We start from the raw sequence: 13,215 nt of genomic DNA on the forward strand, positions 1-13,215 counted from the left end.
TGACACCTCAGAGCCTTATGAGAATTTGTTTACCAGGTCAGCAAACAACACAAAGCCAGATCTAGAGAAACAGCAGTTATTCGAGTTTGGGGGTAGAAGGAGATTTGTACTGGGGGGAAGGTCCTTGTCAGAAAGTGTGGGAGGAGAGCATGAGAGGTCAAGGTCTAGATGGAGGGGCAGAAGACAACAACATTAGACTTGGTGACAAGTCTACATGGTGACATCCTTATAGCACCTCCTCTCCAGGCAGCAACTGCATAGCTGTGGAAAGTTTAAGAAAACGTCCCATGGCCAAAAATATAAAACCTGACTTGTAATCATGTGCAAGGGAACACCAGCTGCCTTCCTAGAAACTACAGGAACACCCACCCCCCCCCCACCTACTTAAGCCTCTTTTCCCCCACATCCAGGAGTTCTTGGCTGGATCTCAAGGCCTGAGCCCCAGGCAGAGCTTTCCATGCAGCACAAGGCCAAGCCCAGCCTATCCAGTCACTCTCCAACCAGCCCTATCCAGACTCATCAGACGTCAAGTCTCTTCTCTTTAGCTGTAAAAGTAAAAGGCCACCCTCTGTGTTTAACCTAAATTCATTGCATAAAACATTAGATCTGAGGTCCATATTTTAGGCTCAGCCTTGACAGACAATGTTCATGGATACAGCGGTCTTTAGTCCTATCTGTTGCCTTTTTCATGCTCTCTGAAAATTGGAAATAGGAGATGATCTGGCTTTCAGTCCTGGAAGCAAGCTTTAGTGAGCCCCCAAAGCATTAAATGTGAGTTGGAGAGGTAAAGGGAGAAGGAAGAAGCAGTCTGCAGAAGGTTACTTCATCACTCTAAGAATCATGCAGAGAAAATGAGTCTCTGCTAATGTAGATAGAAAGAAATTCAAGAGCTTGGGTTAGATAACACAGGATTAGGGAGCCCAAGGGAAAGGGAGTGTGTGTGTGTATGTGAGTGTGTGTGCATGCGTGTGTGCTTGTGCATGTGCAGACATGGTTCAAACAGTATTACAATGTTAGTCAAAAATCTATCATCACTGGTCATATCTATGTAGACTTGACCTGGTCATTTCATCTCTCTGGCCTCATTTTCCATATTCTTAACAAGGAGATTATACCTGCCCCATCAACCTCAAAATTAAATGGAATAACTCACTTGAAGGCTTGAAACATATTTATGTTTCCATAAATGAATGTAAGGCAGTATTACCAGGAAGTCCCTGAAAATAAGTGGCTAATTGGCAAAATGAAAAGAAACTCCAAAAGATTAAAAGCGATTTAATTCAATGGCAACAGGTAGTAAAGTGAACAACAATATTTGCTGAGCACTTACTTTGTACCAGGCATTTTGCTAAGTGTTGTACAAACATTACCTTATTTAATAATCACAACAAACCAATGAGGTAAAGACTATTATCATCTCCACATTAAATATTAAGAATCGGAGGCATAGAGAGATTAAGGAACGTGGACAATATCTCACAGCTAACAAGTAGTAGAACCAGGATTTGAACTGACGCTTCCTGTGCAGGAACTGTTTCTTCACAGATCTTTAAGCCATCTGCAAGCATTATAGGAGTAAACCACTAGCTAATAACAACCATAAAAACAATTGTTATCCTTACATGGTATTATATAGTGCTAGGCACTTCATTCATTTTCTTATTAACATGCTAGCAAAGAGGTTAGTACAGCAAGGTGCACAATTCTGGGGCATTTGCATCTGGCTCTGAACTTACTAAGTGTGGGATCTTGGGCAAGGTAATTAACCTGTGCTGCTATTTCCTAATCTGCAGAATGAAGATAATATTGGTACCTACTTCCTATGGTTATAATGAATTAAGTGAGATAATACTTGTAAAGCCCTTAAGATAGTGCCTGGAATGTAGTCAATGCTATGTATGTTTGTTAAATAAACAAACAAATGCTCAAAACATAAGCGCGAATTACATGTGTGGTCAGCTCATATCCATACATTACTTTCTACATTCTCTAAGAAGAAGGAGTGGATGTGGAAGCTGATTAGAGGCAGCCCTACAGGTCATGGGTTGGCGAGAAGATCGTCTCCACCACCCCCACCTTTTCTCTCCCCACAGACTGCGCAGTGGCCGCAGCTCATTTGTCCCCTTCAGGGCCATGTACCAGAGACAGCTGTCCTCCTCCCTCCTGTTCTCCAGACTGTATGAAACCAGCCAGTGTCAGCTCAACTTTCATCTCAAAGGCTGCCGGTCCCCCGCCAGCATCCACCTCTGCTCTGAATCAGAAGCTGTAAAAGCCCCATTTATAGGTCCCCTCAGGGATAAGCCTGTGGCAGATTGGACAGGTAGCAGAGCGGGTGTGTTGAAAATGACTGCAGCAGTGTCTTCAATCAGCTAGGGCTCAGGAAAGGGCAAAATAAAAATAAACCACAAAGGATGCCACCACCAGACAGGGGCAGCAGGACGATGGTCAGGGAAATGAGAAACCCAGGGAGACAAGGATGGACCAGAGGAAAACCATTCCCAAATGTTGCCCAGACCCCCTCCCTCACGTGTATATGCCTCGCTCCTTCATATAGAGGTCTCTGTTAAGTCACCAAATCCCCCTGGAACAGATGAAACACCCAGATTCCTTGGAGAATCATCAGTTGTGGCCATGTCTACGTCAGAGCTTGCCAAGAACATTCCCACAAAGCGCAGCTCTCAAAAGGCTCTTGCAGTATAAGTTCCCCAACACACCCACCATGGAGGTAATGGAAGGGAAAGTAAAGACTCCAACAAAATATCCTTTAAAAGAAATTTTTACCTACACACACACACACACACACACACACACACACACGCACACATGCACACATACACCCTGTCATCACCAAAACTCAACTGAAAGCACAGATGGGAGCCTTTAAAAAGATGCTTCTCCAGGGAGTTCCCTGGCAGTCCAGTGGTTAGGACTTGATGCTTTGACTGCCGTGGCCCTCGTTGGGGAACTAAGATCCCTCAAGCTGCGTGGGGTGACCAAAAAAAACCCAAAAAAGATGCTTCTCCAGATGCTCACCATCACTGCTGCCCCCTCAGATGAGCTCTAGTGAATTTAACTTCCATCTTCCTACTCAGGACTTCTTTCTTGAGCTTTATACCCCACTGCTCAGGGGGAGCCTTCTTGCTATCCAGGGGCTGCCCTCCACCCTGGAACTGCCTCCACCCTGGAACTGCTTTCACTGAACTGTTTCTGTTCTGCCCCAGGACTTTCCATCAGACCCAGCCTCAGTGATGTGCCCTGGTCTATTCTACCTCGCCCCATTCTAGCTCAACCAGTCCCTTCTTGCTCCATAGGATGATGGCTAATTACTAAATGAAATAATTCAAGGAAAATCTGATATGACCTGCTGGGTTTCCCTTCCAGAGGCCCTGCGTGGAATACTGGAGCCTCTCGAGACGCCATCCCTTGATCTCAAGGGATAGCTCAAGGGACAACTGGGATGGATTTCTGTTATCCCTGTTCTATTGCTGGTGCCCAAGTTTCAGGCCCTATTCACATACAAATCCCTGTTTGTTCCCTGAGAACAGGGATTAGGTCCAGCTTTGTTAACTTTTGTGATTTGCTTTCTTCTGGTTTCTCCTAAGGCTGGACTTACAGAGAGTATCTTCCTTCTTGATACTCTAGGGTATAGTGAATAGCATGAATTTGTTTGTTTGTTGGTTGTCTTTCATATAAAGATAGCAGTTGCATTTCATATTTTCAGAGAATATACTGGGTACTCTTTTAATTCCAGCTATTATAGCTGATGGTAATAGAGGGGGTTCTTTCCATCCTACTCAGTTTTGGATCTTGTCTTGAACACTAACTATCTAAGTGACTTCACTTCTATAAACTTCAGTTTCCTATTCATAAAATGGGAATTTGAAATATCCACATGATTGGATGAATGAGGATTAAATAGCTACCTGCTACACAGTAGGTGTTCAGTAAAAAATTGTCATATCCTCAACATTTAATGTCATGCTGGTTGACATTTCATAAGGAATCTAGAGATGGTTATGAAGGTTTATTGGAAACTCACCAAACTCATGCCATGTGAGCAGTATGCCAGCCTGCTCCTAACAGAGAATGTGTCTACATGTTCTTGCCCTCAAGAACATGGCTATTGCTCTGTTCCCCAATGGGCCATTGTCCAGAGCCAGAGATAGGAACCAGAGTGTTTCTCTGCTCTGATTTCCAGGAAAGGTGAACAACATCAGGACTAATTAGCTGGAGCTAAGGAAGAGGTCTTTGGGATCCACCTGCAAAAGAGTCATCTTGAAAAAGAAATACCTGTTTCTGTAATATCTTCTGCTTTATAAATGCCTTTTCAAATGCCTACCATTTGACTGAGGAAAACCTTTCAGCTTTCATTTTTTTTTCTTCAGGCTTCTGACCTCTCACCTACTTTGAATGATTCACTCAGGCTATTCATTGCCCAGGAATGTTGGCCTTGGCGAAGAACCGCAAGTCTCTTAAAATAAACACAACTGGGCTTTCATCTCACAGCAATCGCTGCTGGCTGCATATTTCACACACTGTACAGCAGGATATGTTAAATTAAAATCATAATCTCCCAAGTGAAATCCAGGGCCTGGTTAAGCCACGCGAGAATTACTCATGCATTTACTTCCAGTGAAGTGTGTAAGAGCTTCAGCCATTAAGTCTCGCAGGTAATGGTCTCATACCATCCCATTTATCCTAACCCACAGTAAATTAAACCCATCCAGAAGAATGTCATTTGGAAAGCAAGAAGTCAGTGCCAACACCCTTTAAATATGGAGGTCCTGGAGAGGTGAGTTTAAATTACCTTGTTCTTTCAAGCACATCTCAAATTTTAACTTAAATCTTACTAAGTCAATATACCCAATCCATATGGATTAACAATATCTTCAGCATTAAGTTCAATGTTTTGAGTAGTTCAAAGAAGTATATGACACTTAGCCTTCAGGAGCTTAAAGTCTTCTGGGAGATCAATCAGATTAACACGTGCAAAAAATAGTAACAGAGGCCAGGTGCAGACAGTAGTAAAGTGGATGAAGCAAAGGCCTTTCTCCGAGTGAGGTCTGGGGCCTGACTTCCTCCAGATGCGTGATTGCAGGGTAAACCCCTAACTTACATAGTATTTTGGTTTCCTCACCTATAAAATGAGGGATATTATACTAACCTTATTGACCTCAGAGAGTGGTTGTAATGATTAAAGAAGATAAAACTGCAATATACAATACCACTTATTATGGCCTGTGGTAAAACAAGTGAAACAACTTAAGAAATAAGTCCAAAAAGGTTATTTATCTTCCGGGGTTGCCTTTAAATGGAAGTGAACAGATAAGCCACCAAGCTGTAAACTTCTTGAGAACCAAGACCATTCCTCTTTTACTTTAAATGTAGTTTATACATTTCTTAGTGTCTGGCACATAGTAAGCTCTTAATATATTTCTGTTGAATGAATGAATTCTCATGTACAGTTAGATTAAATTTATTTATAATATAGTAACAAGAAGTCCTACCTTCCAGGCTTCCCAAAGTTTCCTTCTCAATTAAATTACTTAGAGAATTAAAAAGTGGTAAAATTCTGATGCCTTTACCTTTTCCCTGTCAGCTTTCTTGAGATATTACTAACAGCATATCCTTGGACACCATTAACATGGGCTTTTCTGGGCTATCTAGAACATAGTCACAGAAAAGAGTTTTCTTTAACCCCCAAAAACTCCAGTGGGAATAGATTTATGAAAGGCCCTTTGTGCTTCAGTTTAGCACATTGGCTAAAACAGGACTGGAAATGTATCAGGCTTCAAGCAGCTGAAGATGTTCATCCCACAGTATACAGAATGGATGAGAAAGTAGTCTCAGTCTACAAAGACACTCATCACCCAGCTCATGTGCACGTGCCCAGGCAAGCCGTAGAGAGAGGGGCATTTGCCCATCATGCATGAGAGTCACTACCTTAAGAAAACAACAACATCAAAATACTTATAGGGTTAAAACTGCTATTTTTCCTTCTCCTAAACAGAATGTGCTTTTATTTCCTCTGGGCTATTATAAAAGGAAACAGATACACACTTTAGGAAATGACCGACTTTAGAGAAACCGGAAAACATAAAATACCTTAGAACTGAATGATTTTCCCATAAGGAAGCATTACCTTCACCAAATGAAACACAAAGCAACAGGACCTCTCTCCAGTGACTGGCAAGCTAAAATGTAGGTTCCCCTGGGGTAACATCATGTTATGATCATCTTGCCAGATGAGAGAGTTCACAGCACAAGCAGGCATTGGTGAGGCACACTCTGGTAGGAACAGAGGTTCAGAGATGTATGTTTATCTCCCCCACTTCCCTACTTATGTGTATCTTGCACCTGTCTCTATACATATGGAGTTGATATTGCTCTTATTTATTGGGTTTTGAGACTTGTGTCCCCGTGTGTGTGTCTGTGTTTTTCACATTTCTGCAATGAGCCTGTAAGATCAGAGGTTCTGTTCTCCTTCCTCTAAATTTCCACAATACTGTTCTACAGCTAATAATATTCACAAAAAGACTGTAAGACAGACCTAGAGGAACCATCATATGAGTCATGATCCCAACAGGAAATAGAATCCAACTCATAAGATTCAAATGAAGAGACTTTAATGAAGGGACCACCTACTGGGTTATGAGAATAAATAAGAGGTGTTGAGGCACCCAGAGATTAGCATGGCGGGAAGCCCTTACCATCTGTATGGCTGAGAAGAATATAGGAAAGAAATAGAACCCTGTTGGAGCTGACACCTGGAGGAGGGAAGGGCTATCCAGTGGGAGCTGTGGTCATGACAGATCTCAGCCACTGTCAGAGAAGTGCCGGTGCAGGAGGAATACCTCTGCATGTTCTCCTTCTGTTGTCCTATCTCATGCCTGTGCCTTCCATTGACCCAACCCAACCAGAGCCTGGGGTAAAGGAGTCCAGCGATTCAGTCCATGGGGAGTCTCCTCCCAGATCAAAAAGCAGGGCAGAGAAGATTAGAGAATAGAATGGGGCAGGAAAGGGGGGCTGGTAACAGAGAATAACCCTCACACCAGTAAAGACTTCAGTATTTTCTGTGTTCATCCACATCCACCACGGTGTTCTGAATGTAGTAGAGTTCAAGATTTATTCTAGGGCAGTCATCAAACAGAAGCAAGAGAACAGAGTCCATGGAATACTGGCATCTTTGTGTTCTTGGTTGCTGCTTTTAATCTTCTGTGCCAATCTTTGTTTTCCTGACTCTTCCTCATCTAGAACTGTTCTTTGATATTTGTCCTTATTCCTGCCTCCCTCCCTCACTGAGAATGAACCCATAATATGGACAGGTTGGTCAGCCTTCTGGACCACAGTTTTGTCTCTAACAGTGTGGTATGGACTAGATGCCCCCAGGTTTCTTCCAAATGTAAAATAAAGCAAAAAATAAAGATCTACCTGTCCTTGTTTGCTAAGCTCGTTAACAGGAAGGAAAAGGAGAAAATTGGGACGGGGACATGAAAATAAAAGATATTGAAAGGGAAGGAAGACTAAACAAGGATAGCTGAAGTAGTTGCTTGGAAATTGTGGATTTTTACGGAGGTTTAAAATCTCTTCAGGGTGTGTATGTCTGGGTGGGGAGGGAGGAGTGCTCTTAAGCAAACTCAAGCCATTAAATTTCAACTTTAGTTTCCCCGGGAATCCAGAATTTCTCCTAAAGCAGTTAAAACCTTTAAAATTGCATGAGATCAGTTATGGCTTACTGAAGATTATTTATATCAGCCATTGGCCAAAGAAGTAAGGCACCCTTTGCATTTCTGAGAACCTGGATATCTGTTTATTTTACAACTAATAAAGTAAAAGGGAACAAGTACAGCAATTCCTCTCTAGCAGTCTGAAATAGAATAATTGGGGAAGAAGAGATTTAAGCATAATTATCTTAAACTCCTTTAAATCACTCCACTATTTGTAGAACAGCTTGAAGACATATCCAAGCTTGTTTGTATAATGCTGCTAGAGTATTACTGCTCCCTCCTATGAATCCCTGAATTCCTTCAACATCCCATTGCCAGGGAAACTCTCTGGGCATTTATAAGGAGTCATCTTATATAATACCATACTTTTCCTCCCCCACTCCTGCTAGATTAGGTTAAGACACACTTGCTAGAACCTCCAGAGAATCTGATACTTCCCCAGTAATGTATAACAATTAAATAATTGTCAACCCGCTGACATCTCGCATCACACTGTGGGTGGGCTCCCTGAGGGCAAGACTGTATCTGTATTGATCACCATTGTGCATAATGTCTGGCACATAGCACGATAAGTGTTTAAAATATTTTGTGAATAAGCGGGATGAATGAATCATTTTGCCCTCTTTCGCAGAGTATAAGTCCTCTTGAGGTCAAGAAACCAGCTACTCTAAACAGGTTCCCTTTACTAACCTCAGGTCACCAGCTCAAACTTATCAATAAAGAAATGAGTATTTTTGTACAACTAACACAGAAGCGCTCATATACCCATCTACTTGTTTCACAAATATTTATGGAACACCTACTACTATATGCAAGGCTTATGCTAGGTGCTAAAAATAGAATAGTGAGCAAAACTAGACAAGGTCCCTGCCCTCATGGAGCATGCATAGTGTTTTATGAGAGAGGAGTATTAACAAGATAATCATACAAATTTTAAAAATGAGAAATGCAAAGTTGATTATTAAATCGGCAAATTTTAGACAGCTAGATAATGCCAAGTGTTGGTGTGGATGTAAAGATCTAGGAATCCTTATGTCTTAATGGTGGGAGTGTAGATTGGTACAGTCATTCTGGAGAGACCTAGAAGTATATGATCGAAGTAACCGTACTTATGACAGATGGTCCAGCAATTACCATATAAATTGTTGTATGGGGCCATAAGGATATGGATAGATAGACGGATACATATTCATTGCCATATTACTTGCAGTAATGGAGAGCTAGATGCAAACTAGCCTCTAACTAGAAGAAAAGGTAGGGAACACGCAATAAGTATTCTGTGGAGACGCCCAGTAGTTGGAAGCAAAAGACTAGATCAGGGGTCAGCAAACTATGGCCCATGTGCCAAATATGGTCCATCTCCTGGTGTGTCTTTTTTGTAAATAAAATTTTATTGGAACATGGCCGTGTCCATTTATTTATGTATTGTCTATGGCTGTCTTCACATTACAGCAGCAGAGCTGGGTTACAGCAGTGACCATATGATCTGCAAAGCTGAAAATATTTAAAATCTGACCCTTTGCTGAAAATGTTTGCTGATTTCTGAACTAGATGCACATGTAGAGATGTGAACATATCTTTAAAATATACTGCTGGGTTTAAGAAGTAAGAAACAGGGTGATGTGTATCACTGGTTCTCAAGATTGGCTGTACATTGGGATCACCTAGCGTAATTTAAAATTTATTATGCCTGGGTCCTACCCCAATGGATTCTGATTTTTTGTGTGTGGGCTATAAGTTGGGCATCAGATTAAAGCTACACAGGTGATTCCAGTGTACAGCAAGTTTAAGAATCCTTCAGATGTGTATGTATGTGCTTATGTGTGAATATATGAGATACAATAATTTTTGCTTGCACACAAAACATGAACACAAAACAATAATACACATTTTAGGAGAACACTTAATGAACTAAAAGATACATATTAAACACATCAAAATGATTATGGAGGGAGAGGAAGAATGGAAATGGTATTTATATGTAAGCATACATATATACATATATATACATGCATGTATACATACATACATACATACCAGAGAGGGGCTTTGCATGAAGTAATGATGTTAACATGCAGTGGACTGAGAAATATGGTAACTCAACCCTCTTCAACTGAACTCCAAAAATATATACTAACAATATATTTAACGGCCTACTGGACATCTCCTCTTGGGTATCTCAAAGGCAAATTTGACTCAGTTAGCCCCAAATTGACCTCATTGTCTTTCTTCTAAAATCTGCACCTAAAGAAGCACTTCTAGAATGCTTCTAGAGTGTAAAGACCTTTGAAAATCTGCTCATCCATAAAAACAATGGGAATACTTGCAAAAATATCTAAATCAATTAACCCAAGGCTTGCAACAATTCAGGTACAATTTATTTCAGAAAAATGGCTGAATCTCAGTAAGAACAGTGAACTTTATGGTGTTTTAACTTGACTTATACTCATCTCCATCTCTCTAGCTTTGCAGTAGTCTTTGAAAACCAGAGCCTCAAAATCACAGTAGCTGTGAAAAACAGCAGCCTATCAACAACTAGAAGGGGCAAAACAGTTTTGGAGTCCTCCCAAAACATCCATCCCTAGAGAATTATCACTATTTGACCTGTCTGGCAGCTCCCTGGAAAAGCCCCAGAAGACTTACCCTACAAGAAATTCTTAAAGGAGCTCTTCAGGCTGAAATGAAAGGATACTAGACATCAGCTTAAGTTGACAAGAAGAAATAAAGAGCACTGGAAAGACTGATTGCACAGATAAATATAAAAGACAATATTAGGGCTTCCCTGGTGGCACAGTGGTAGGGAGTCTGCCTGCCAATGCAGGAGACACGGGTTCGTGCCCCGGTCCGGGAGGATCCCATATGCCACGGAGCGACTGGGCCCGTGAGCCATGGCCGCTGAGCCTGCGCGTCCGGAGTCTGTGCTCCGCAGCAGGAGAGGCCACAACAGTGAGAGGACCGCGTACCACAAAAAAAAAAAAAAAAAAAAGACAATATTAATGTATTTTTGTTTGCTTCTATTTTCTTCTTAATTTGACTTGAAAAACAACTGCATAAAACAATAATTTTTAAATTGTGCTGATAAGATGTATAAAGATATAATTTGCCTATCAATAATTGCACAAAGAAAGAGGAGGAAATGGAGGTATATTGAACCAATTTTCTGTATATTGTTGAAATTAAGTTGGTATTATTCCAAATTAGATTTTTTTAAAACATCTTTATTGGAGTATAATTGCTTTACATTCTTGTGTTAGTTTCAGCTGTATAACAAGGTGAATCAGCTATACGTATACATATATCCCCATATCCCCACCCTCTTGCATCTCCTGCCCACCCTCCGTATCCCACCCCTCTAGGTGGTCACAAAGCACCGAGCTAATCTCCCTGTGCTATGCAGCTGCTTCCAAATAGCTATCTATTTTTATTTATTAAAAAGTTAATGTAACTATATTCCATATGTTCAAAAAGTTTTGTAGAGACACGAATGACATCAGCCTACATATTCAGCTCAATAAATCTCAAACAAAAGAAATATAAAGAAAACTATACCAAGGCACATCACAATCGAATTGCTCAAGTGACAAAGAGAGAAAATCTTAAAAGCAGCCAGAGGCGTAAAAAAAAAGACATGTTACAAACAGAGAAATAAAAATGACAAAAGGTTTCTCATTTGTAAAAATGTAGTCAGAAGATAGTGGAGCAACATCCTTTTTTTGGGTAAATTCTATAATATTTTTATTTATTTTTTCAAGGGTATCTTTTTTTTTCAAGATCTTTATTGGAGTATAATTGCTTTACAATGGTGTGTTAGTTTCTGCTGTATAACAAAGTGAATCAGTTATACATATACATATATCCTCATATCTCCTCTCTCTTGCTTCTCCCTCACACACTCCCTATCCCAACCCTCCAGGTGGTCACAAAGCACTGAGCTTATCTCCCTGTGCTATGCGGCTGCTTCCCACTAGCTGTCTATTTTACGTTTGGTAGTGTATATATGTCCATGCCACTCTCTCACTTTGTCACAGCTTACCCTTCCCCCTCCCCATGTCCTCAAGTCCATTCTCTAGTAGGTCTGTGTCTTTATTCCTGTCTTACCCCTAGATTCTTCATGATATTTTTTTCTTAAATTCCATATATATGTGTTAGCATACAGTATTTGTCTTTCTCTTTCTGACTTACTTCACTCTGTATGACAGACTCTAGGTCCATCCACCTCATTACAAATAGCTCAATTTTGTTTCTTTTTAGGGCTGAGTAATATTCCATTGTATATATATGCCACATCTTCTTTATACATTCATCTGTTGATGGACATTTAAGTTGCTTCCGTGTCCTGGCTATTGTAAATAGAGCTGCAATGAACATTTTGGTACATGACTCTTTTTGAATTATGGTTTTCTCAGGGTATACACCTAGTAGTGGGATTGCTGGGTCGTATAGTAATTCTATTTTTAGTTTTGTAAGGAACTTCCATACTGTCCTCCATAGTGGCTGTATCAATTTACATTCCCACCAACAGTGCAAGAGTGTTCCCTTTTCTCCACACCCTCTCCAGCATTTATTGTTTCTAGTTTTTTTAATGATGGCCATTCTGACTGGTGTGACATGATATCTCATTGTAGTTTTGATTTGCATTTCTCTAATGATTAGTGACGTTGAGCATCCTTTCAAGTGTTTGTTGGCAATCTGTATATCTTCTTTGGAGAAATGTCTATTTAGGTCTTCTGCCCATTTTGGGATTGGGTTGTTTGTTTTTTTGCTATTAAGCTGCATGTGCTGCTTGTACATTTTTGAGATTAATCCTTTATCAGTTCCTTCATTTGCAGTGTAAGGCCAGAAACTATCAAACTCTTAGAGGAAAACATAGGCAGAATATTCTATGACATAAATCACAGTAAGATCCTTTTTGACCCACCTCTGAGAGAAATGGAAATAAAAACAAAAATAAACAAATGGGACCTAATGAAACTTCAAAGCTTTTGCACAGCAAAGGAAACCATAAACAAGACCAAAAGACAACCCACAGAATGGGAGAAAATATCTGATCTGATCTTTATAACTTTTTTCCTTCTGCTAACTTAGGGGTTTTTTGTTCTTCTTTCTCTAATTGCTTTAGATGTAAGTGTAGGTTGTTTATTTGAGATGTTTCTTGTTTCTTGAGGTAGGTTTTTATTGCTATAAACTTTCCTCTAAAACTGCTTTTGCTGCATCCCATAGGTTTTGGGTCATCGTGTTTTCATTTCATTTGTTTTTACGTATTTTTTGATTTCCCCTTTGATTTCTTCAGTGATCTCTTGGTTATTTAGTAGCATATTGTTTATCCTCCATGTGTTTGTATTTTTTACAGATTTTTTCTTGTAATTGAAATGTAGTCTCATAGCATCATGTTCAGAAAAAGATGCTTGATATGATTTCAATTTTCTTAAATTTACCAAGACTTGGTTTGTGACCCAAGATATGATCTATCCTGGAGAATGTTCCATGA

This window comes from Pseudorca crassidens, chromosome X (genome assembly GCF_039906515.1).
Source record: "Pseudorca crassidens isolate mPseCra1 chromosome X, mPseCra1.hap1, whole genome shotgun sequence".
Lineage (NCBI taxonomy): Eukaryota > Metazoa > Chordata > Mammalia > Artiodactyla > Delphinidae > Pseudorca > Pseudorca crassidens.